The sequence below is a fragment of the Meriones unguiculatus genome (assembly GCF_030254825.1).
Source record: "Meriones unguiculatus strain TT.TT164.6M chromosome 13 unlocalized genomic scaffold, Bangor_MerUng_6.1 Chr13_unordered_Scaffold_40, whole genome shotgun sequence".
NCBI classification, from domain to species: Eukaryota; Metazoa; Chordata; class Mammalia; order Rodentia; family Muridae; genus Meriones; species Meriones unguiculatus.
This window is the reverse complement of record NW_026843649.1, coordinates 5,569,705-5,593,305: the sequence shown is the minus strand read 5'-3', so window position 1 is coordinate 5,593,305 and position 23,601 is coordinate 5,569,705.

Here is a 23,601-nt window from a genome sequence, read left to right as displayed (position 1 = left end):
TTGTGGCTATTGTAAAGTATGTTGTCTCCCTAATTTATTTTTCAGCCCTATTGTCACTTGTGTACAGAAGGTCTACTGAATTTTTTTCAATTTTTGAGTTAATTTTGTATCCAGAAACTTCACTGAAATTGGTTAGCTGCTGGAGGAGTTCTGTGGTAGAATCGTGGGGGTCACTTATCATCTGTAAATAGTGGTAGTTCAAGTTCTTATCTTCCAGTTTGTATCCCTTTGATCTCCTTCACTTGTTTAATTGCTCTAGGTAGAAATTCAAGCACTGTATTGATATATGGTGAGATTGGCAGCCTTGTCCTGTCACTGATTTTAGTGGGAACGCTTGAAGTTTCTGAACATTTAACTTGATGATGGCTATTGGCTTGCTGTACATTGCCATTATTTGTTTGGATACATGCCTTGTCTCCTTGATTGTGTGATGTCTCTTTGAAAATTTAAAATGATTCATATATTCTATGCTCCTAGCTCTATTGTTATTGTGAGCTTGTGTGTTATTGAACACATGTACTTGTTAGGTCCACACTCAACACTGGTTATCTTCCTCAGTTCCTCACCCTTATATTTTTAACAGGCTAGCTATCTCTCTGAAACCTTTACTTATTGATTTTGCAGTATTCAGAGGACAAAATTTCCTTGACTTTCTTACTCTCTTCATGATCACAAAATTCCTGTTAGAGGAATATTTTCTACAGCCAACTTTTCTTTCCATCCCATCAGCATTATCAAATCCAGGTATTCATGTTCATGTGACAAGCATGTTAAACACTAAACTCTTCAGTCCTATTTGATTACTTTAATTCAGAAATAAACCAGTATTTCAGGATTATGTATATGTATATTTCAGAATTATTTATACACATATAAATATATGTAAAAACAAACTCAAAATGTTAAGTGCTTCTTGTAGATAGAATTAGATGAATTGAATTTCAATGTGTGTTCATTCATGCTACAGTGAATGAATGAATGTTCATGGTTATATAGGTGTGTAGGTGTGTGGGTTTTTATGTGTGTACACAAACTTGCATACAAAAGTATGTATATAATCATATATTTATATATATATATATATTTATATATGATCATGCTCAAGCATCCTTCCATTCACACAATTCATACTCAAGCACATCAATAGATTTACAGGTTTGTGAACTAGCATGAACAATAAACTATGGATTTGGATACAACACATTTCTGTAACCAATGTATATGAGTTGCCAGATATGTGTGACAGGAACTGAACTTGGTATTTCTCTATAAAAACAGTATGCACTCTTAACTTCTGAGCCAGTTATCCAGAAGCATATATCTGTTAATATATTCATATTTATGAGTCAGAAACTGAATCCAAATCAAGGCAGAAAAGAGGCTAAGAATAGATAGAAATAATTCTTCTCCTACACAATTTCTAACATATAAAAAACTAAAGTTGCATTAGAAGTTTAGTAGTTAATGTGATTAACTAAAGTGCAACTTGTAAAAATCTTACATGGCAATGTCACTAATGTTTGAAAAGAAAGGCATAGAACTATTCCTAGCATTGGTAGTCAAAGGTAAAAGTCACAGTAATATATCATAATTCACCGAAGACAAAACCATCTTTCATGAAAAAATTGAACTTCCTTTTGCAGCTAAAAGAGAGTGTGTGAGTATTATTACATGACTAGAAATGTAAAGGTAGAAATAGATGAGGCAGTAGTGACTGAGATTCTGTCTGACAATCCAACTGTTCTATAATTCATATGAAAAATGAATTCTGGCTTGGTGCCTCACAGGAGAGAATATATGTATGTTGTACACATTTCACAAAGGCTAGGAAGAAGTGAGTCATAGTTTAGACACCATAAAGGGATGTTGAACATTTAGCATTGGGAAATGTGCTAAATTACTCCATTCTACAGTCCCATATTAAAACCTCTGAGTTCCTCATAAATACATATATTTTACATAGGATGTATGCATTTAAGCTATTTAGCTTAAAGTATTTTAAATTAATGTAAAATATTATTACCAGTTTTTCTGTATTGCCCTCAGACTCCTCAATATGTATGTGCACAGAACTGTGGTCCAGGATTCTGGAAAGTTACACAAGAAGAAAGACCTGTCTGCTGTTTTTCTTGTGTATTTTGTCCAGAGCAGCACATTTCCAACCAGACAGGTAGAAAACTAATACTTTTCCTCAAACTGCTTGGGAATGTTGAAGAGAAAAGCTAAGAAGTGACTGTGGTGTCATAATGCAGTGCTCTTTCCTATGTCTCTTTCACTTATCTCTGAACCCATTAGTAACCACTGCTGATTCCACACAATGTGTGAATGTTTCAGTGGGAGTTCTCTTGCTATTTTGTCAAAATCAACCTACTTAAAAATCCTTCCTTTTGGTGCATGGAATGGCCATCTCAGCTCTTGAAGTGATCCATGTTATAGGCTCCTGATTGAATGTGAGATCTTCAGTTGTCTAAGATCAAACTGTATTTCTGTAATAAACAAACCTCATGATTCATTCCTGAAAATAACTACAGGGAATGTACATTTGTAGTTGTTTCCTGAATGCACAAGAAATGGAACAGCATTTTAAAAACTTATAATTTTCATTTTGAGTATCAACAACAATAGAAAAAGCCAGTCTTTATAAATGAAAGTATGGCTGCCTGTTTAAGGTTGTGGTCAAACATGTGATAACATGTACATGTAACATCATATGGAATGATCAGGTTGTATTTATGAATACAAACACACACACAAAGACACAAATACAACATTTAATAAAAAAAGATTCCGTGAATTTGAGAGAGAATAAATGTAGGGTGGGTCCAGGTGAAGGTCTAGAGAAAGAAGAACAAGAAGAGATATAAAGAAGTAATTATGTTATTTTTTAAATGAAATTTTTTATAAAAAAATAAAGTCAGGGGGAATAAACATTACAATAAGGATCTACTATTTATTATACTCAAAAAAGCCAACCCTTAGATAATTTTATAACAAATAGAATATTTTATCTTTTATTAAAATAATAAAATGTTGAAAGATTAATTAAATATTCTTTATATTCTAAGATCTAATGCTACCACAGGATAAATTTCTTGCAGTGTGCTATATAGCTTCAAGTACTATGCTAAAGAAATATGGAGAGAGTGGGCATCCTTTCCAGTGAAATCCTGTCCCTGATTTCAGTGGGATTGATTTAAGTTTCTCTCTGTCTAGTTTGATGTTGACTATAGCCTTGCTGTATATTGCCTCTACTATGTTTAGGTATATGCCTCACATGCCTGATCTCTCCAAGACTTTAAACATGATTGGGTGTTGGTATTTGTCAAATTCATTTTAGGAATCTAAGGAGATGATCATGTTTTTTTTTTTCTTTCAGTGTATTTATATGATTGATTACATTGGTGGATTTCTGTGAATTGAAACATCAGTATATGCCTGGAATGAAGCCTAGTTGGTTGTAGTGGATGATATCTTTAATGTGTTCTTGGATTCTGTTTGCGATGATTTTATTGAATATTTTTGCATCAATGTTCATTAGGGAAATTGGCCTGAAGTTCTCTCTCTTTGTTGGCTATTCGTGCAGTTTAGGTGTCAAGATGACTGTGGGGTCATAGAATGAGGTTGGTAATGTTACTTCTGTTTCTATTTTGTGGAATGGTATGAAGAGTTATGAAGTTAGCACTTTTTTGAAGGTCTGATAGAATTCTTCGCTGAAAACATCTGACCCTGGAATTTTTAGGAAGGGTACTTTTGATGACTGCTTCTATTTTGTTAAGGGAGACAGGCCTATTTAATTTATTTACAAGATCTTTATTTCACTTTGGTAAGTGGACTCTATCAAGAAAATTGTCCATTCCAATTTTGTGATGTGTAGGCTTTTGAAGTACAACATAAAGATTCTTTTGCTTTCCTTGGTGTCTGTTCTTATGTCCCCCTTTTCGTTTTTTATTTTGTCATTTGGATAGTGTCTTTCTGCCTTTTAGTAATTTTGTCTAAGGTTTTTTCTATGTTGTTGATTTTCTCAAAGAACTGGTTCTTGGTTTTGTTGACTGTTTAAAACATTTTGGTTTTAGTATATTGATATTAGCACTGAGTTTGATTATTTCCAGCCATCTACTCCTGTTGGGTGTGTTTATATGTTTTTTTCCTAGTTCTTTCAAGTGTGTCATTAGATTGCTTGTATGAGACATCTAAAATTTCCTTATGAAGGCACTGAGTGCTATGAACTTTTCTCTAAGCACTGCTTTCATTGTGTACCATAAGTTTAGGCAAGTTGTGCCTTCATTTTCATTGAATTCTAGGAAATCTTTAATTACTATCTTTATTTCTTCCCTGACACCTGTTGCTGAGTAGGGAGTTATTTGGGTTTCAGTGTGTACACTTGTTTTGCTATTTCTGTCATAAGTGAAATCCAGCTTTAGAACATGGTGGTGTCATTGGATTCAAGGGATTATTTTAGTCTTCTTGTATCCATGGAGATTTGCTTTGTGCCTAAATATATGGTCAATTTTGGAGAAGATTCCGTGGGGTGCTAAGAAGAATTTATACTCTTTAGTGTCTGGGTGAATAGTTCTGTAGACATCTATTAGGTCCATTTGATTAGTGACCTCTGTAAACTTCATTATTTCACCATTTAGCTTCTGTCTCAATGATCTGTACCTTAGTGAGAGTGGGGTGTTGAAGTCTCCCTCTATAAGTATGTTGGGACTAATGTGTGATTTAAGCTTTAAAAATGTTTCTTTTACAAGTGCAGGAGCTCTTGTATCTGGGGCATAGTTGTTCAAGATATTGATGTCCCCAGTGGATTTTTCCTTCATGAGGATGAAGTGTTCTTCCTCATCTCTTGATTAATTTTGGTTGGAAGTCTCTTTCATTACATATTAGGAGGGTACTGCCAATTTCTCCTTGGGTCCAGTTGATGAGAAAACCATCCTTTAGCACTTTACTCTGAGGAAGTTTCTATCTTTGTGGCTAATGTGTGTTTCTTGTATGCAGCAGGATGCTGGCTCCTTTTTCTGTAAGCGTACTGTTAGGATGTGTATTTTTATTGGATTGTTGAGTACACTGCTTTTGATAGATATTATTGACCAATGAATGTTAGTTCCTTGTATTGTGGAGTAGATGTGGACAGTGTATATGTGTGCTTGTTTTCTTTTGATTTTTTTTGTTGTGATCTTATCTATAGCCTGTGTTTCTTGGGTTTAGTTGATTTCATTTGGTTGGAGTTTTCCTGCTAGTAGCTTCATTATGTCCAGGGTGCTGCATAGATATTGTTTAAACTTAGTTTCATCATGGAATATCTTTTTTCCTCCATCTATTTTGACTGTAATGTTTGCTGGGTATTGTAGTCTGGGTTTGTATCTGTAGTCTTTTCATGTCTGCATGACATCCTCCCAAGGCCTTTTGGCTTTCATAGTCTCTGTTGAGAATTCTGGTGTGATTCTGATAGGTCTGCCTTTATATGTTACTTGATCTTTTTCCCTTCCTGCTTTAATATTTTTTCTTCATTGTGTAGAGTTAGTGTTTTGATTATTGTAAGAATTTTCTTTTCTGGTCTATTCTATTTGGTGTTCTATATGTCTCCTGTATGTTTCTGGACATCACCTTTCTTCAGGTTGGGGAATTTTTCTTTTATAATTTTATTGAAAATATATTCTGGACCTTGTATCCTGGAATCATCTTTTCAGTCTATTCTTATTATTCTTAGGTTTCATCATTTCATAGAGTCCTTGATTTCTTGGATGTTTTGCATAAGGAACCTTTCCATTGTTTTCTTTGAGGGATGTATGAGTTTCTTTAATTGTATATTCAAAGCATGAGATTCTCTCTTTCACCTCTTGCATACTGTTGGTGATGCTTTTCTCTGTGGTGCTTGATTCTTTCTCTCAGTACCCCATCTCCAGGGATTTCTTGGTTTGTGTTTTCTTTATTGATTTGAATTCCATTTTCAGGTCTTGAATAACTTTATTCATTTTCTTCACCTGTTTGGTTGTGGTTTCCTCTCCATGATGGCCTCTGTTTTTTTTTTATTGTATTTCCCTGTACTTCTTTGAGAGATTTTTTTCTTTGCCTCTTTTTTTTCTTTGCCTCTAACAACTGCATACACATAAACTTAATGTCATTTTTCTGTGTTTGAGTTACATTAGAATATCCATTGGTTTTTTGAGGGGAGGGGTTCTGGTGGAGCAATGATGTCATGGTTTTTGTTGACTATGTTCTTATGCTGGGCTTTAGCCATCTTTGTTGTCTATAGCCTTAGCTGTTTCTTCCTGGGACCCACACAAGAGACTGGATCCGCCTGTCTTTGGAGTCTAGAGTAGTATTCAGGAGACAAGAAATGTGCAGTGGCTCAAGAATGGGTGCTGGCGATTCAGATGCCAGTGTCTTGAAGGGCAGTGGTGGGCACAAAAACAGGTGGGGGCTGGTGAATTGAAGATCAGTGTCCACAAGGTGGCCAGCAGAACTGTGTCTTGTTTCCTGGGATGCTGTCACAGGAATCCTGATGCTGCCCTCAGGGGAGCAGGAGGGATCCAATGTCTGGCTGCTAGAGCAGGGAGTCCATGGATATGGAGGTCCAAACTCACTGTAGTATGTGGAAGGTCAGGTGGCCCAATGTTTGCTACTCCTGGATCCATGACATGACCACAGAGGACCTGGGTATGAATGATTCCAATTCATTCCTGAATGTCCCACCCAGGACAGGAAGCACAAAACTTGATGCTCTGAATTTAGCCATCTGTCCACTCACTGGTCTCAGAGTCTCTGAAATCATCTGCTTCTCATAAAGAGTGCACACTGGTCTCCACCATCGTGGATTCTCCTTTTTTGATCTTACACCTTTCCTTTCTTTTATGGTGGGAAACTTTTGTGAGCTTTTCAATTTCCTCATGGGTCTGTTGAGGTCTATTTAGGTTGTTGAATTATTGTTGAATTCATGTTTGAATCATGGTTGCTTCAGCAATTCTATAACATCCATTTCATGTACATTTATAAGCTTACTGGAATATAGTATTTTTTTAATGTTTCCTTTGAATATTCTGAATTTCTTTTGTGTCTGTAGTAATGTTTTTCTGTTGTTTCTGATTCTGTTGTGTCTTCTATTTCTTTATTTGATTTACTTGAGACAAGGATCTGTTAATTTTGTTTATCTTCAGAAAGAGCCAGCTCATCCTTTGGTTAATTCTATGTATTGTTTTCTTTGTTTCTATTTCATTGATTTCTATTATAATCTTTTTATTTATTTTTAAATATACTATTTAATTTGTTTATGTAATATTGCAGCATCTGCTCACACCTCCCTTCCCAGTCTCTCCTTCTAACCTTACCTACCTTACCTACCAACCAATGTACTACTCCTCCCTTTCTTTATCAGAAAAAAGGAAGCCTCCAATGTATATCAAGCAGCCTTGCCATATAAAGTTGCAATAAGATTATGCACAATTTCTGCTATTTAGGTTACACAAGGCAGTATAATTATGGGAAAGGAATCCAATGGCAGACAAAAAGACAGAGATTGTCTTGGTCTTGCTGTTCGGTGTCCCCCATGAAGACCAAGTAGAATAACTGTTACATATATGCAGAGCCCAGATCTGTTTCATGCATGCTCTCTTGTTGGCAGTTCATTACTATGAGATTGTATCAAGAGACTTTCTGTGGGGCCATCTTCAGCAGGGAAAGGAGAGTTGGAGGGTCTTTGCATACAGGTTGCTCCACAGAGCAGATGAGGGGACTACGGGGGAAGGGAGTGAGTGAAGTACAGTAGTCAGGAGAATTTCACTGCCAACTTCTGAAATTCAGGAATATCTGTGGCTCTAACTTACTATCAACAAGGCACTTTATACAAGTTTCACAGTACAAACAGAGACTAATGATTACACAAGTGGTACAGAGTGGGTGTTTAATTTTTTTTCATCACATACCCAGGGTTACAAATTGAGTTACACTTAAAAATTACAAACATAACAGAGTTAATTATTATTATTAGCCCTATAACCCTAATTTAAGGAATCTAAAGAATGTCTCCTTCAAGAAAACACATTTAATATATGAAAGTCTGCTTTTAGGCTGGCAGTGTTTTCAGTTTGACCACAGTCCATACAAACAGATAATACCTGAACTGTTCTTTTTATGGATAGCAAATACTAATATCATCATCTATGCTATGAAGTAGGAAATTTTATTTTAGTCAATATATCATATTAACTGAATTTTATTCCATCAGGAGTGTACTCTCTATGGTCTCTTATCTTTAAACTACATTTTCAGGGAGTTCTAAGCCTATAATAAAAGAATGTCTTAAATCTATAATCGAATATCCTGGCCTGCTGAGGTTTGCATATTGTCTCTGTTTACCCTGAAATATACTGTTTACAGGCAGATACCCCAAGAAAATTCCTGAAATATTGGCCTCATCTTTCTATCTGCTTATCTGTGCTTAATAATTTCCAGGGCATAAAGACGATTTCCAAACTGTGGAAAGGAAGAGTTAAGTATAGGATTTTCATAAAAAGACTAAAACATAACTTTTTTGTAGAAAAACAAAACAAAAAAACAGAAAATGAATCAGTGCAGAAAGTCCCTAGTAATGCAACACACAGAAAAAAAAGAAAGAAAGAAGAACAGTGATTGTTACATTCTGCTCAGCTTTGCTGGAAATTCGTCAAACAGCTGAGCTGGCTTCATCAGCCTCACCATTCCAGTGAATATGGCTCTGAATTTCCTCCTATCTGATTTAATGATTAACATGTATAGACATATTGTGTGACATGTAGGGCATTTTTTATTCTTCAAAAGATGACTAGAACAACAAGAATGAAAATTAGAAAAATTCCAAAGATTAATCTGAAATTAATAATGAAAGACAAAGGGTCTTATCCTGAGTCAAAGGATGTCAAAGACTACAGATATTTATATGCAACTTCCACAGCAGAGATAGGTACTGGTTGATCTGACCCAATAGCTGCAATTTGTTGATGCAACTGTTGTGTATTTACTACCAAATCAGAATAGTTCCATAGACCATGGAGGTGGTATCTAATTTATTCCATGATCCCTGAGAAAAATTAGATAGAAATGGGGTAACAAATATCCACTGAAACTGTAAGCAATAAGAAAAATGAGAAGAACACATGATGGTAGAAACAAGGAAGTGTATTTTTGTTCAACATACAATGTATATATAACTAGGAGCTCAATGTGTTAAAAAAAGCATTTGAAGGATTACTTGACAGTTTTCCTTAATCTGAATATGGAGGTTGGGAGTTCACACCTAAATAAAACTATTTATTTCCTCATCAAGGTGCCCAAATAAATTAAATTTTAGTATAGAGTAAGATTCAAATATCAGTCCCTGAACCTGAATTCACCTGCCTCACTTTTTCCACCCTGGGTATTGACTTCTGGATATTAACAGTTACAAATTATTTTAAGGCTGTAATTTCATTACAAAATTTCTTCCTTCCATTTTCTCCCTTCAGGCCTTCCCACATGTTCCCAACTGCTCACCTTCAAATTCACGGCTTCTTTATTCATTGTTATTTCATGTGTTATATACATGTATTTTGAAATATAAACTGATGATTTTTTTATAATGCGATCTGTATGTATGTTTTCAGGGCCGAACAATATATATCATTTTATTAGTAAACTGAATGTTCTAAGTGATTGTAGTTAAATTATGGTTAAATATAAGAATGAAAGCAACCAATAATAATCATTTTTTTGAAAATCTAAGGATAACATCAAAATCAACAAAATAATGGAAATTTATAAACATGTTCCAGTAAAACCTCAGTAGTAACAGACTCAATTCTACAACAAAGTGGCAAAGATTGTTAAACAAAAAAATCAATTAGAATTTTTGCTGCCTTAAGAAAGTTTAATACATCAATGATAGTGATTTGATTTATTATTTTTATTTCTATTATTTTTCAATTCTGATATAACTTTAAGCATAATATAACTTCATCATTACCTCTCCTCATTTCTCTTTCCAAACACTCCCATTCCTCATTGCTCTTTTGTAAAATTATGGTGTCTTTTTTCATTGTTATTACACACACACACACACACACACACACAATGTTGGATCATAGCAATAGAAACATTAACAAAGAAAAACAATCTCAGACTGGAAAATGCTTCTCCGCAAACTACCCCATGCTCAAGAATAACTGCCACCATACACAATTCATTAATGAAACCTCAGAGGCAGGACTAAGGCCAGAAATTTAGACACTGAACCACCATAATATGTTCTTCTCCCCATCAAGCCACTTAAAACCTGCAGCCCATGGTACTACAGTACAGAATCTCCACTCCCCCCTCAAAAGTCTAGTGTGTCAGTGTTCTGTTTGAGAGAAAAATCCTCCATCTGGAAATGCCCACCTTCTCTCTTTTAATTCCATGTCAACTGCAACAATCCTGATTTAACAGACACTACAATGTACAGTGAGGAAAGCAGAGAATCATAGGTTCATATTTTAAACGTCTTCATTCAACTAAACCTTAAATTGTAAAAAAAGTAGACTTCTACAGTTATAAAATCTAACAACATTAAATCAAGATGAAGTAAATTATTTAAACAGACACATCACAAACACAATAGAAACAGTAATTTAAATCTCTCAATTAAATGTAAAAATAAAAGAAAGCAAGCCTAGCTCCAGATATTCAGCATGAATTTTACAGGGGTCTCAAAGTACTCACTGCAATACTCCTGAAAGTATTCCACAGAAGGGAAAAGGATAAATTAAAGGAAAGATATTCCAAATTTTTGTTGATATACCAGTATTATCTTGATAACAAAAAATAAACTTCTGAAAATTAATAATGCAACCTAATATTGTTAACTAATTAATAACTTGTGTTAAAGAACTTCTATATAGGTACACAGTTATGTGTACAAGAGATGTACTAACTTACCTAATATACTATGACTAGAAGCCGTGATTACAGACTATGTCAATATCAATGTCAAATATTACTGATTCCCATAATACTAAAAAATACATAGTATACTAAACATTCACAGTTCTTTTATTTACTTACCATTGACTGAATGAAAAGTTCAATTGACTTGCTCAGCCATCTTCTCAATGATACTCTCCTTGAAGGCTTAATGTACGTTTAAATGAGTCCTAAGTTTATATCTTGTTGGTTTGAAACCCAAACATTATACTTATCACTAACATCTTGAGATATGGCCTGGGCTCATGAGCACTGTCTGTGTTCTAAAATTTAATAATGGAAACACAGTTTTAGTTTCACCTTCAACTTACCTTATATAACCTGTGAAAGCATTTACTTTTCAATTACTGCTGACTGTAGAACAAGCTATTTATCATCCACAAAAGGATCTTCTTAAAGTTTTGTGTCATAAATATAGATTGTATTTTAGGTGAAATGGCTGCTTTGGATATGATCCCTTTGTCTGTATCTTATGGTATTGGACATATTGGATGAAATTATAAAAATTTAATTTTTTAACTTGTTATATTTTTACATTGATTACCCATACATCTTTTTATGACTTCTTTGTCATTTTTATTAATTTTTTTATATTATTACAGTTTATTCCCTTTGAATCCCATCTGTAGTGTCCTCCCTCATCTCCTCCCAAGCCCTTCTCTAAGTGCACTGATAGGTGAGGTCCTCTTCCCCTTCCTTCTGCCCCTAGCCTATCAGGTCTCATCAGGACTGGCTGTATTGTCTTCCTCTGTGGCCTGGCCAGGCTGCTTAGGGTAGGTGTTCAAGAACCTACCACTGAGTTCATGTCAGAGACAGAAGTTCATCTCACCCTAGAAAAACATTTGCTGAAATATATTTAAATTTAATGTCTTCAAATCACTGCTTTCAGTTCCAAAATCATGTCAGATAATTATCGACATAGACAAATAGTCTGTGATAGAACCTTTTCTCATTTAAAATTATAAATTTAATTATAAGAAAAAATGTTGTATTGTCTTGACCACAGTAAATTACTTACCAATGATGTTAGATCCTAACAGTTCCCATGCTTATGAGTGAGGCTTCTCTGCCATGGTAGAAGCCCCTGCTTGTTTTAGTCTTTTATAGACCCATTTCTGTTTTGCTCAATAGCATTTTACAGAAGGCATAGGCCACTGCATACACTGCATCCCATATGTTGTGGTTGGACTCACAAAATGGTCATCACACCATTTTTTTCTGGTTTAATCTTTATAGAAATATTTGGTATGGTTTATGATTTTCAGATAACAAAGCAGGAAGTGAGCAATCAAAATTGCCAATCCAGAATTTATGGAATTATGACTCTTCTGGGTACTGGGAGAATATAGGTGCCTCGAGAAAATGCTTTAAGCCAGTGATAGTTCTTGTCTTTGAATATGAGAAGCTTCCTCTGAAAAAGTTTACCAAACCATTCTTATTTGATACAGACTCTAAATATAATGTGTTGTTTTGCCGTGTTCCACACCTTCCTTCTGGTTGAAAATATTTTATTTACAGTGCAGAAAAACATCAATTATTCAGATTACTATAGAATACCTGCACATTTAACTGTGTATGTTGGTTCAAATAAAGCAAATCAACACCAAATAGTATCCATGTTTCAATTGAAACATGTAAAAACCACACAGATATCTTTCTTAGTTTTCTTCCTCCCTTTCCTCTTCTTTATCCTCCTCCTTTTTTCTTTGCCCACGTATGTATGCAGCCAGCAGAGGCGGCAGGATCCTTATGTACTGAGTCCCGAGAACCCTAACCAGTAAGCACAGAGCACCTTAGCTACTCAGCCCCCTGCACCCTAAACACTATTTGTACACTGTTCAGCATGTGTGTATGCCTTCAGGTCAACAGATGTGGCCAGATCCTTATGTACTGAGACCAAGCACCCTAACCACTAAGAACAGAGCACTTTACCTAATCAATCTCCAGCACCCTAAAATTATTGATAGTGTCCTGCCTGCTCGCTTACCTGCAGGCCAGCAGAGGGCACCTATATAACCTATACAAGGTTGTGCATAACCTGAACCCCTGGCAGCATGCACCCACCTCCTCCAGGATGCATGCAGACATGGTGGGAGCCTCATGCACAAGCCGCTCATGGACTTCAGGGAGACAGAATGATGGACAGCCTCCCCATGTGAGTGGGACTCAAAGAGTTTAGGCAAACAGCTTGTGATAAGAAGGATGCTGACAAGGGAAAACCAGTCTGGACAGTGACGCAGGTTAGCGGAAGTCCTGCCCCTTCAGGCTTTGCTTCCAGATCCACCCTGATGGGGGCAGACACTATGGGGCTCAGAGGCTCCGGAGGCTAACCCACGAACTCTCTGTCCTGGCCTCTGCTCCCGGGATGTAAACACAAAGTTTCTAGTCACAGACAGACTTCTATCCTTTCAGGTCTCACTTTGGAGTGCTCCCTGGTCAGGGAAGTACCAACCATTCCAAGATTCATAGCAACAGAAGTCCACCTGCCTGATAACTACAAACACAACACACACACACACACACACACACACACACACAGATAATAATAGAGGTCCCCTCATTCAGCCACTCAGAAATCTTATAAAAAGCTTGGGATATAAGAAACCCTCCCTTAATCAAATCCTTAAAAATCTATGGTCTTGCCAGGCATGGTTGCACAAGCCTTTAATCCAGGCACATGAGAGGCAGACACAGGCTGTCTCTGTGAGTTCAATGTCGGCCTGGTTAACAGAGTCCAGGATTGTTAGGGCCCAAAAAATGATGATGTGCACAGAAGATTTTATATGAAAGGTTTATTGGATGGATATGAAGAGAATAAGAGAAGGAGACAGGGAGACAGGATGGGGGAAGGGAGGGGATGCCTCGACAGAAAAGGGGAGAGGGTAAGAGGGCAAGAGGGCAAGAGAGACAAAGTGGTGGGTTGAACCTCTTAAGGAACAACACATATCCATGCCTGCCAGGTGAGCTACTTAGTCAGTGACACATGATGACATCATAGGTAGCTAGGCCACTGAGAAGCAGGCTGCCTAAATGCTAACATTCTTCCCTTTTTCTATAATTAAAAAAAGTGAGGAGCTTGGGCTGCTTCTCATGTAAGGCAAGTTAAAGTATATACATTTAGGTTCATTGGAAGCAGCTCTTGGTTGCCATGCAAGATGGAGAGAGAGAGAGAGAGAGAGAGAGAGAGAGAGAGAGAGAGAAATAATAACAAAATATCCAGATTTCAAGGTCAGGAGGAGGAGAAGAATCCACTGCCCTGGAAAGTTCAGGGTAGAGGGTTGACTGTAGAGTTGCCAGCCATGCAAGTTAACAGGTAAGGACTGAGGAATGCTGGGAGAACCTGGAGCTACTTGTCCTGGGCCTGAAGCACACAATTCCATGATTTTGTTAATAATAAGTGATTAATGGGTGTAGATTCTCTTCTGGCTACTTCCTGCTGACACTGGGGGCTCTGTAGGGAGGACAAAACACTGAAACACTGGTCAAGTCCAGGAAGAACAGGCTGTTTTGATGCTGTTCAGGGTCTGTGAGACAATCTATGGCTGGGAGACAAACTGCAAGTCCAGCTTGAGGAAGTCTGTGAGGTCAGACTGGAACACTTGTGGTAGCTGCTTTGGTGCTGTTGTGGATACAGGAAATATCTGCATTTGGCAGGATACACATATATAGGCAGAAGACAAAGTTAAGTAGGTTATGCAGAAAATTCATTTGGGTGTACATTTAAAACTTTTGAGAGCGAAAGAATAGAGTTGGAAGCTTTGGGTCAAAGAGACTTAAATACAGATGTCTCTATTTAACTGAGGGAACCTCCAGTTACCAAATCACTGGTGGTAATTAAGAAGGCTTTGCTTTGGATCTGTCATCTAAGAAAATTGAAGCCAAGTTTGGTTACAGAAGTTTGTACACTTAGAGGCTCTTAAAGCAGGCTCTAGGCGTAGAAATCTGAAGTTTTCCAGAAAAAATCCTAGTGGAGAATCTGGAGAAACAGATGAATGGACTATTTCCATTGGGCGGGTAGGAGTCACTGACTGTCAAGGTGTCCAAAGAGCAAGGTTTGAGTAGAGTAATATGTACAATCTGTTCCAACAGCTAGTAACACCTGCAGCTTGATGCCTGTAAGAACACACCACCTCTTTTGCCTGCAGGCCCTGATTGGCCAGTGTGTCTTGAATGACATGAGCCCCTCACTTAGGGTTAGAGTGTGCAGAACGGGAAAAAAACATAACACTACTAGTACGAGGCTTTTCAGGGTCATGCCTTTTCAAGATCTACAGTAGCCCTTATGACAGTGTATAAATCTGTATTTCCATTCAGCTTCAGGACCTACCACTGTATCTAGCTGCAATGACCCTCCACTCACCATTTTGAGACTTCAGAACTTGCGTGACCTTCCCTCAAAACATCTAGCAGCACCTCTCACATCTCATCACAGCAGATGTTCAAGCTTGCTCAGAAACAGAGCAGAACCTAAAGCAGGATGTGCCTTCTCTTTTGACTAGACTCCCTGATTGGCCAGTGAGTCTTGAGTGACATGAGCACCTCCATTAGGGGTAGAGTTTGCTGAGAGACACAGCAAACTGATAATGCTACTACGGCGGTGTCTTTTCCACATCTGCAGAGATTTGCATTTCAGTATGACTTGTGCCTGTCCTCCATCTGTCTTCCCACCTATCCCACCAGGCAGGACCCACCACTCCAGCTAGCACTGCTCAGCAGCCTGTTCTGCCCATTTATGGGCTGTGACCCTCCACTCAGCATTTTGGGACTTTGGAATTTGCTTGAGTTTTCCTCACAAAACCTAGCAGCAGTGTTCAGAGCACTTCACACCGATTCATTCAAGCCTGATCAGCTGTAGAGCAAAACCTCCAGCATGACTCCTGAAGAACCTGCCTCCCAGCCTGACAGGCAACTCTCACCAATGGATCGGTCCTCCAGATAAAACTCATATTCTTGGCCTGCCTGCTCACATGGGAAGCTGTCCTGGGACTTGGTAGCCTTGGAACAAGACAGATCTAAGGAGAGAGGGTATCTCAATGAAAAGGCATCCTGAGATATGGGAGCCCAGAAACCAAAGAGCTCTGAGGTGGAACAATGTCCCTATGGAATGGAATCTTGAGGCAGGAGAGTCAAAGAAGCACATAATTCTGAGAAGAGGCCTCTTCACCAGAGGTGTTGTAGCTCCTATGTGAGGGTATCCCCAGTTGAACTGAGGAAGGACATCAGGAGCCTTGGTCCTACTCCTACTTCACCTCTCCTCTGCTGTGATTCTTTTCTCTTTCCAATGATTGTCAGACCTGGCAGTAAATCTAATAAAAGGGGTTTATATTAGAGGATCCAGCCAGTGGAGGAAGAAATCCAGGAGTGGCTGCCTCTGCTCCCTTGAGAAGTCAGCAGAGAAGTGAGCAGACACAACCTTTTAATGTGATTTGTTATGGGGTAGAGATTTATAGGGTAGAGATTTTCAGAGTGAGGATTGAGAGGATTTCAATTTCTGCACTCAAGGAAGTTCGGGATTTCCTGGTTTTCCTGTTTGGTCTAAACTCCAACTCATGGATAATGTGGGGGGGGGGGTAGCTCAGGAATTGGTGGGTTTTCCTGCTCAGATATTAGTGAACTCTTGTTTAGGGTTTTCATCTAAACTTAGCATAATATAGGGTGGGTCTGACATAGTGGCTCAAGATGGCCTTAGTGACAGTTACAGAAGCAGAAATGCCATTGTAACAGTTACAGCACTGTGCGGGTGAGGGACCTATTGACTTCTGCCTCATTGGGTATACACAGAGTTCATTTCTGAGCTAAACAAAACAATTTTCCTCAAATAAACAGTGAACTTATCTTGAAGGGGCAAAGACCTGATCAAGTTCACCATGCCAGACCAACTAAAGCTCCCTGAATCAGGGGAATGGCTATTTTATACATTGTTGCCACAGAGATGCTGCTGGAGCTCACAAACTACCTTCATATAGATAAATCAGTCAGCAGCAGTCCCACCTGAGGCTTCAGAAACTGCTGCTGTCTCCTCCTTTTATGGCTATGTACATTATTTCATATCAGTTTTCATAGTTACACAATGTAGTTTTCTAAATGAATGGTTATGTAGAACAATACCTTTTACCCCACTAAAATTAAACACCACTAAAATTATGTCTTAAAAAGAGCAATTTGCAGCATAAATCCAATACAATCCAAAGAAAAGTTCTAGAAATACACCAGAGGAAAGATGATTAGAAAGCTATGTGTCATGTACAAATCCTCAGCATTCTCAATAGGATTATAAAGAAATTGTATACACATTAGGACTAGGTGACTTCTGTACTTCCCACAAACTTACAACATTCATGAATGTGTACAGTATTTCTGAAAGAATGAGTGGATGACAAGAAAACACCAAAAATGTAAGCCTAAAATATATATTCAAGTTTTTATCAAAGAACCTAAGGAAACTGCCAAGAAAAGTGTGAATTTGACTAAAGTTACTTTGAATGTATGTGTAAAAAAATAATGCATACTTCACACCTCCTACAAAAACAAATCAAAGTGACACCTAAACTGCTGTATTTCTAACCCTTTAGCTACTACTGATCTCTCTTGCAAACAGAGGCTCCATGGTCAAGAGGTCTCTTTGAAAATGAAAGTCATCACAAAGATGAACTATGGCTCTGCAGCCCTTCATAGCTACTTGCACTTTCAGGCAAACCCAGCCCCAGTGAAGCCCATACACAAAACAAGGGTGAAGAATGATTTAACTTCTTCCCACATGGATTGTGTAAGATGTGAAATGTGCCCTCTCCACTTTCCTAAAACCATATGCAACAGAGAAAACTCTGCATCTCAGAAACTTCTTTAGTACCCTCAAACTGAATCTCCCTAAATTTTACCTTTGTGCCTGGTGGTACTGGAAAGGCAAAAGCGAATCTAATCAAGTATTGCTGAACCATAATCCCCAGCACCTCCTGTCTACTGGTTTCAAAACTACACATAAAATTTGTCACACAAAGTTGAATGTAGAAGGCAAGGTTCAGAACTTCAAGGACCCAGACCTTCTGTTTTCTAATCTGTCTTCCTATTGCACAACAGAGCAATGACTGTGTGTGCACACCAACAGACAGTACTATTATAACGACCAAACTTTTTCACTGCCAGGGCTGCAGAGCCTCCCTGTAGCCAATGAAGCCACACTCAGGAAGGGTCAGAAGTCAAGGGCTTCTGCCCAAGTCACCACATGGATCAACAGAATCACAATCTGACTCAGAGTCCTTCTCATTTTGGCAGAATCTAATAGATAGTTCAGTAGAATTGCTCGTCCTGGCCTGGGGAAAGTGTTTATCACACACATACCATGTTGTGGTTTATAGCCTCACTCAGAGCTCCCAATAGCTGCATCAGAGGAGAATATGGAAAAAGAATATGCACATGGCCTCCCACTGGTGCTCCTGATTAGTAGGCCTCACCAGAGTCTTTTAGTAACTTTGAAAACCCAGCTGGACTTCAGGACTCTAGCAACCAGGAGCTCCTCTACTTGGGGATCAAAGATAAAATGACCCAGACAGCTAAGGCCTGCCCAGCTAGAAGACAGAGCCCCAGTTTGAGAAACATCTCTTTCTGTATAATTGTCCAGTCTCCCACAGCTCTTCATGTTCTTCTTAAAAGGAACATTTATTTCCACATCCATCACACACTCAATATCCAGTGTGGTTATCTCTACCTCATAGCTGAAAAGCCCTGCAGCCAACCTTTAATCAAAATCAAACAGTAACAATGATTAATGAAAACATTAGCTATGACTTTGAAATGAATGAGATGGAATTGGAAAGTGAATGAAAAAAAAGAAATAAAAATGAAAAGATATGACTATTCCTAGTTATAGTAAAATAGAAAGCTTATATTAGATAAAAAGGAGAGCATAGCCAGACATAGGGACACTTGGAAGAGTCTACAGTGGATATAACTCCGAGTCATCTCAGGGAGAGAGAATGTGAGAGCCAAACCAAGAGGCCGCAAGGGTAAATGATAGATGAAAGAGACCAAATAACTAAAATGGTTGGATTACAAATGGACAGCCTTTGGAAGTACCAACCAAATCTTGGACTACAGGGCTTAGTATTCCATCTATACCCTGGAACAGATAGAGACAGAAGGATGTTAGGAGAACCTGGAAGGTCAGCTTTAATATGCTGAATAGGCACCTCAGCTATTTGTCCTAATATTTTAGACTTAACTTTAGGGTAAAATAAAAAGGTTGATTTACATATAATCTCAGACATTATTTTAAAAATTTGTAACAGGCTTTTTTTTTTGTAGAATATTTTCCAGGAACTAGATATATTTACCAGAACACACCAAGTATTAATCACACATTTTTCACTCAGGTTGTGCTTTTTCAGAAAGGAAACATCACATTACTTCTATGCCCAGCCACACCAGTTTGACCAGATCTCCTGTGTTGATTGAACTAGCGTTAACTACAGACATTTGTTTTCTAGAAATGAATCGAGGGCTTCATGCAGAAAAAAAGCTAATACTGTCAATGTCCTTAATATATGTAGGATGCAACCAGAAGCTGTGGCCTAGATTAAAGGTGAATCTTATCATCTCTTATCACTTCAAAATATTCAATTTAAAGAAGGGTTTTCCTCTTCAAAAGATACGAATAAGAAAGATTCCTAACAGTACCCAACTCTTTGTGTTTTAGTTAAATAGAGATATAGTCAAATTGACTAACTAGAAGAGCCATCACAATATCAAGACAGAAGACATAAGAAAATTGTTTCCTTAGGCAAGCAAGAAGAGCATGAGATTTGTTTCCAAAGCAATGTTTTTCTTCAACAAAGTAAGTACTGGGATTTCACTGAGAGAATACGAGTATGTGCAAATATAGGTTCCACTAATCCAAGCCATACTAAAAAAAAAAAAAAAAACCTATTCTGAATGTGGTCACAATGTAATCAGAGATATAAGGACACTCTTAGCTCAAAGTCTTGCAGAAATATACATATTTTATTAAATGGACAGAAATGCCTCTGAAATGTTTAATTTGGACCACAAATTCTTAGCTGAAAAATGAAGTAAATGACACTACAAAAGTAGACTGCTCAGGGGACAATGCCATCTGGTAATCATGATGTCTGATCTGACAGGTGGATGATACAATGCTACACTTCTCACTTACACAAAGGACAGAGAGCACAACTTCAGAAAACTTCAATGAAAATACATCTATCAGCACTGTGGAGACTATCCCTAAGGGGGAAAATTATAATTTGAGATAAAGTCTATATCTTTTAGAACTCAATCTGTGGAGCTGGGCATTATGTCACACCTGTAATACTAGGACTCAAGGATGAAGGGGCAGGCAGACTTATGTAAATATGAGGCCAGCCAGATCTACAAAGTGGGTCCCAGAGAGCCAGTCAATGTACAAACAAATGCTCTCTCAAAAACAAACAAGTAAGAGCACTAACTCTGTGGACAAACCAGTCCTCAATCTCAGAGATTGAGTCAGTCTGCCACTGACTACCATATCTATGATGACAGGGATGCCCCTCTGGGTCAAGCTGAGATATGTATTTAAAATATCCTTGAATCAATGAATGAAATGATAAAATAAATATAATATACAAAGAAACACTTTTCTTTTAATGAACATTAGTAATTCTTCAAATTCTACAATTATTTACACTTGAAAATGATTTGTCATTTTTAGTAAGTGGGTTCTTTGCTTAATTTCATCTATTTAAAAACATTTGAATGTGTTTGTGTGTATACACCTATACCATGGTATGCATGTGCTGATGAGAAGACAACTATTGCTATTTATTATCTACATCCCGTATGTGAGTTCTTGACATGAAATGCAAAGGTCTTTTTTGCTATTGACCACACGGGCCCTTTTTAGGTCTAAAAATTATTTACCTATGTCCTCGTGTGTTAGTTTACAGCAACCCAAGAACAGAGATACAACAAAAATCTTTGGGAGTAATACAGTCTACCCAGATATTGAACTCAAATCAGGCTTAGCAACAACCAACTTGAACCACTGAGACAATTCTCTGACATTCACTTGTAGTTCTGAGAAAGAACAACTCTTTACTCCTAGTAATGAACTAATACACTCCAAAAGAAGATAGCAGTATATCATTTTCATTTGCAAACAGCATTTATAATTCAGGTTATTTCTTCCACCCTTAAATAACAATGTTTACAATTTGAATAGGACACAATATTTTACTGATGAAATGTGTGAACTGAGACTATTTGAGTATTAATGAGCTCAGTGAGGAATGTTTGTGGTAATCAAAACTGGCAACATGACCTTGAAAATCATATACCAATGATAACATAAACTCTACAAAGCTCTCTCCAAGTCTTCACATATCTGTTATGGCCATAGTCACATTACACACACACACACACACACACACACACTTTTTTAAATAAATCTCATTGTTGTTACACTGTCTATTACCTCTAGCCAATTCTCTTAGAAGGCACTACTTCAAGATGATGTGCCATAAGTAGCTAATGGGAACATGAAGAAGCATGGAACTTCAAATACAGACAAACACATATACATCTCTACGTACACACTATTAAGCAGTTTAACATTAACATTGGTAAAAATATGGCAAAATAGAATAAATTGGGAGAATATCTTCCACCCTTGGAATTGTACTCCAAAGGCTGGAACATGAGAATCAAGACTTCAAATGTAGCCTTGACAAATTACTGACATCCAAGCCAGGCTTGAAAAAACATCTTAATAAATAAGCAATGGACCAGACAGGTGATGAGAATCCCATTTTATACACTGCAGCAGGAAAATACCTAACGCCAAGTGGAAATGAATTAGAAGATGAACAGTAGCTACAAAAAAAATATATCAGAATGGCCTAATAAACTTCTGTGAATGGATTTTCTACACATACAGCAAACTCCAATACCTACTCTAATGTTTCACAATACAGAACACAATTGACATTATAAGTGAACATGGTGAATAATTTACTTCTTACAAGTCTATGTTGAAAAAGTTTAAAAAGGGTTCTTTTCTTGAAAATGAATACATCAACTATGTCTACAGTCATCAAATCTTTCATAAAATCTACTAAGATTTTATATCAAATCTTAAACACAGTTGCTTTCTTCTATGAATTAGTTTCTACAGTTTGACATTAAGATTATATATAAAGTAGTTAAGATATTTACAGTACTAGAGACATGGCTGTGCAGTTAAGACAAGTTTATTCCCAGAACCGAGATCATGTTTTTGACAACTCCCTGGAATTCCTTGTACAAGAAGATCAAAAGATCGGGAGATCAGAATGCACAGGCACATAAACAAAGACACACTGATATCACATAATTTAAATTAAAAGAAATTGGTAAACAAATGTTTGCTCATAAATGTTGTTCTTGTGTAAGCATTCATTCCTGTACCTCAGGTGTTGAGGCATCTATAGGGTTATCTACAGAGTTTTTCTTCATCAAGAATTCCTTCATGTAACAGCAATCAAACACGTAGGCTTGAAGTCAGAGAAATTAACCTTTCTCAGTTGGTGGTATCATTTGGGAATGCTTAGGAAAAGCAGCCCTCCTGGAGGAAGTATGTTACTTGGAGTGGGCTTAATAGTTTTCAACTGCATACCATTTGTATTTCCCACTCTCTACTTCATGCTGCAGGTTGAGGATGTGAGTTCCAAACTTCCTAGCTCCCATGTGTGACACTTGTGAAACCCATCTCATAGTGATCCCATATACCTCTGGAACCATAAGGCAAATTAAACACATTTGGAATTTGCTTTAGACATTGCTTTTTGTCACAGAAAAAGACAATAATACACACCCCAGAATTTTACAACTGGATGATTTATTTCATGCAATTGGAGAGAACTTTGAAATCTAAAAGAGTTGCCTTATTGTTTAAATTCAGAGGTCTTTTGTCCATATTAGTTTCAATTGGAAACAACATAAGGATGGACGCCATAAAGCATGAATACATTGTTGACACTTGTTAGAATGTTTCCTCCATATAATCTCCTTTAACTGAATGCAATTTGGTTCTTCAAAGATCTTAACAAATCTTTTATTCTAATAGATTTCTTTCAGAATTAGTTCTTGAAGTTTCTCAAAATCTACTGTAATCTGCAAAGGCTTTAACTGGTTGCTCACACACTTACTTTTTACTCTTCTATAATGGTACCATGAAGCACAAAACTTTACCATACTGACCACACCCATAGCTTTTCTTTGCAGTATGACTGTTTCTCATGATTTCAAAGGGAACTTCATGAAAAGGCTTTACCACTTTGTTTACTCATAGGGTTTCACTGCACTATGTATTCTTGTATGGACATAACTGTATTAAGAAAAGGCTTTATCATATTGATTACATGGGTGAGGTTTCTAGTATCTGTATTTTATATACTTGAGGATGACTGTGGGATGCAAAACTTGAAAAAGTAATTTGCATGTGGGAATGAGCAAAAGAAATTTGTCCTAAGTAGCGCCTTTTTGATACTAGCCTCCATTGAATTATAGGGTGAAACCAAGGTTCATAGTCCCTCAGAAAGCTGTAAAATTACCAATAGCTGACCAGCATCCATTACTCAACTTTTGTTCCCAAAAATATCAAAT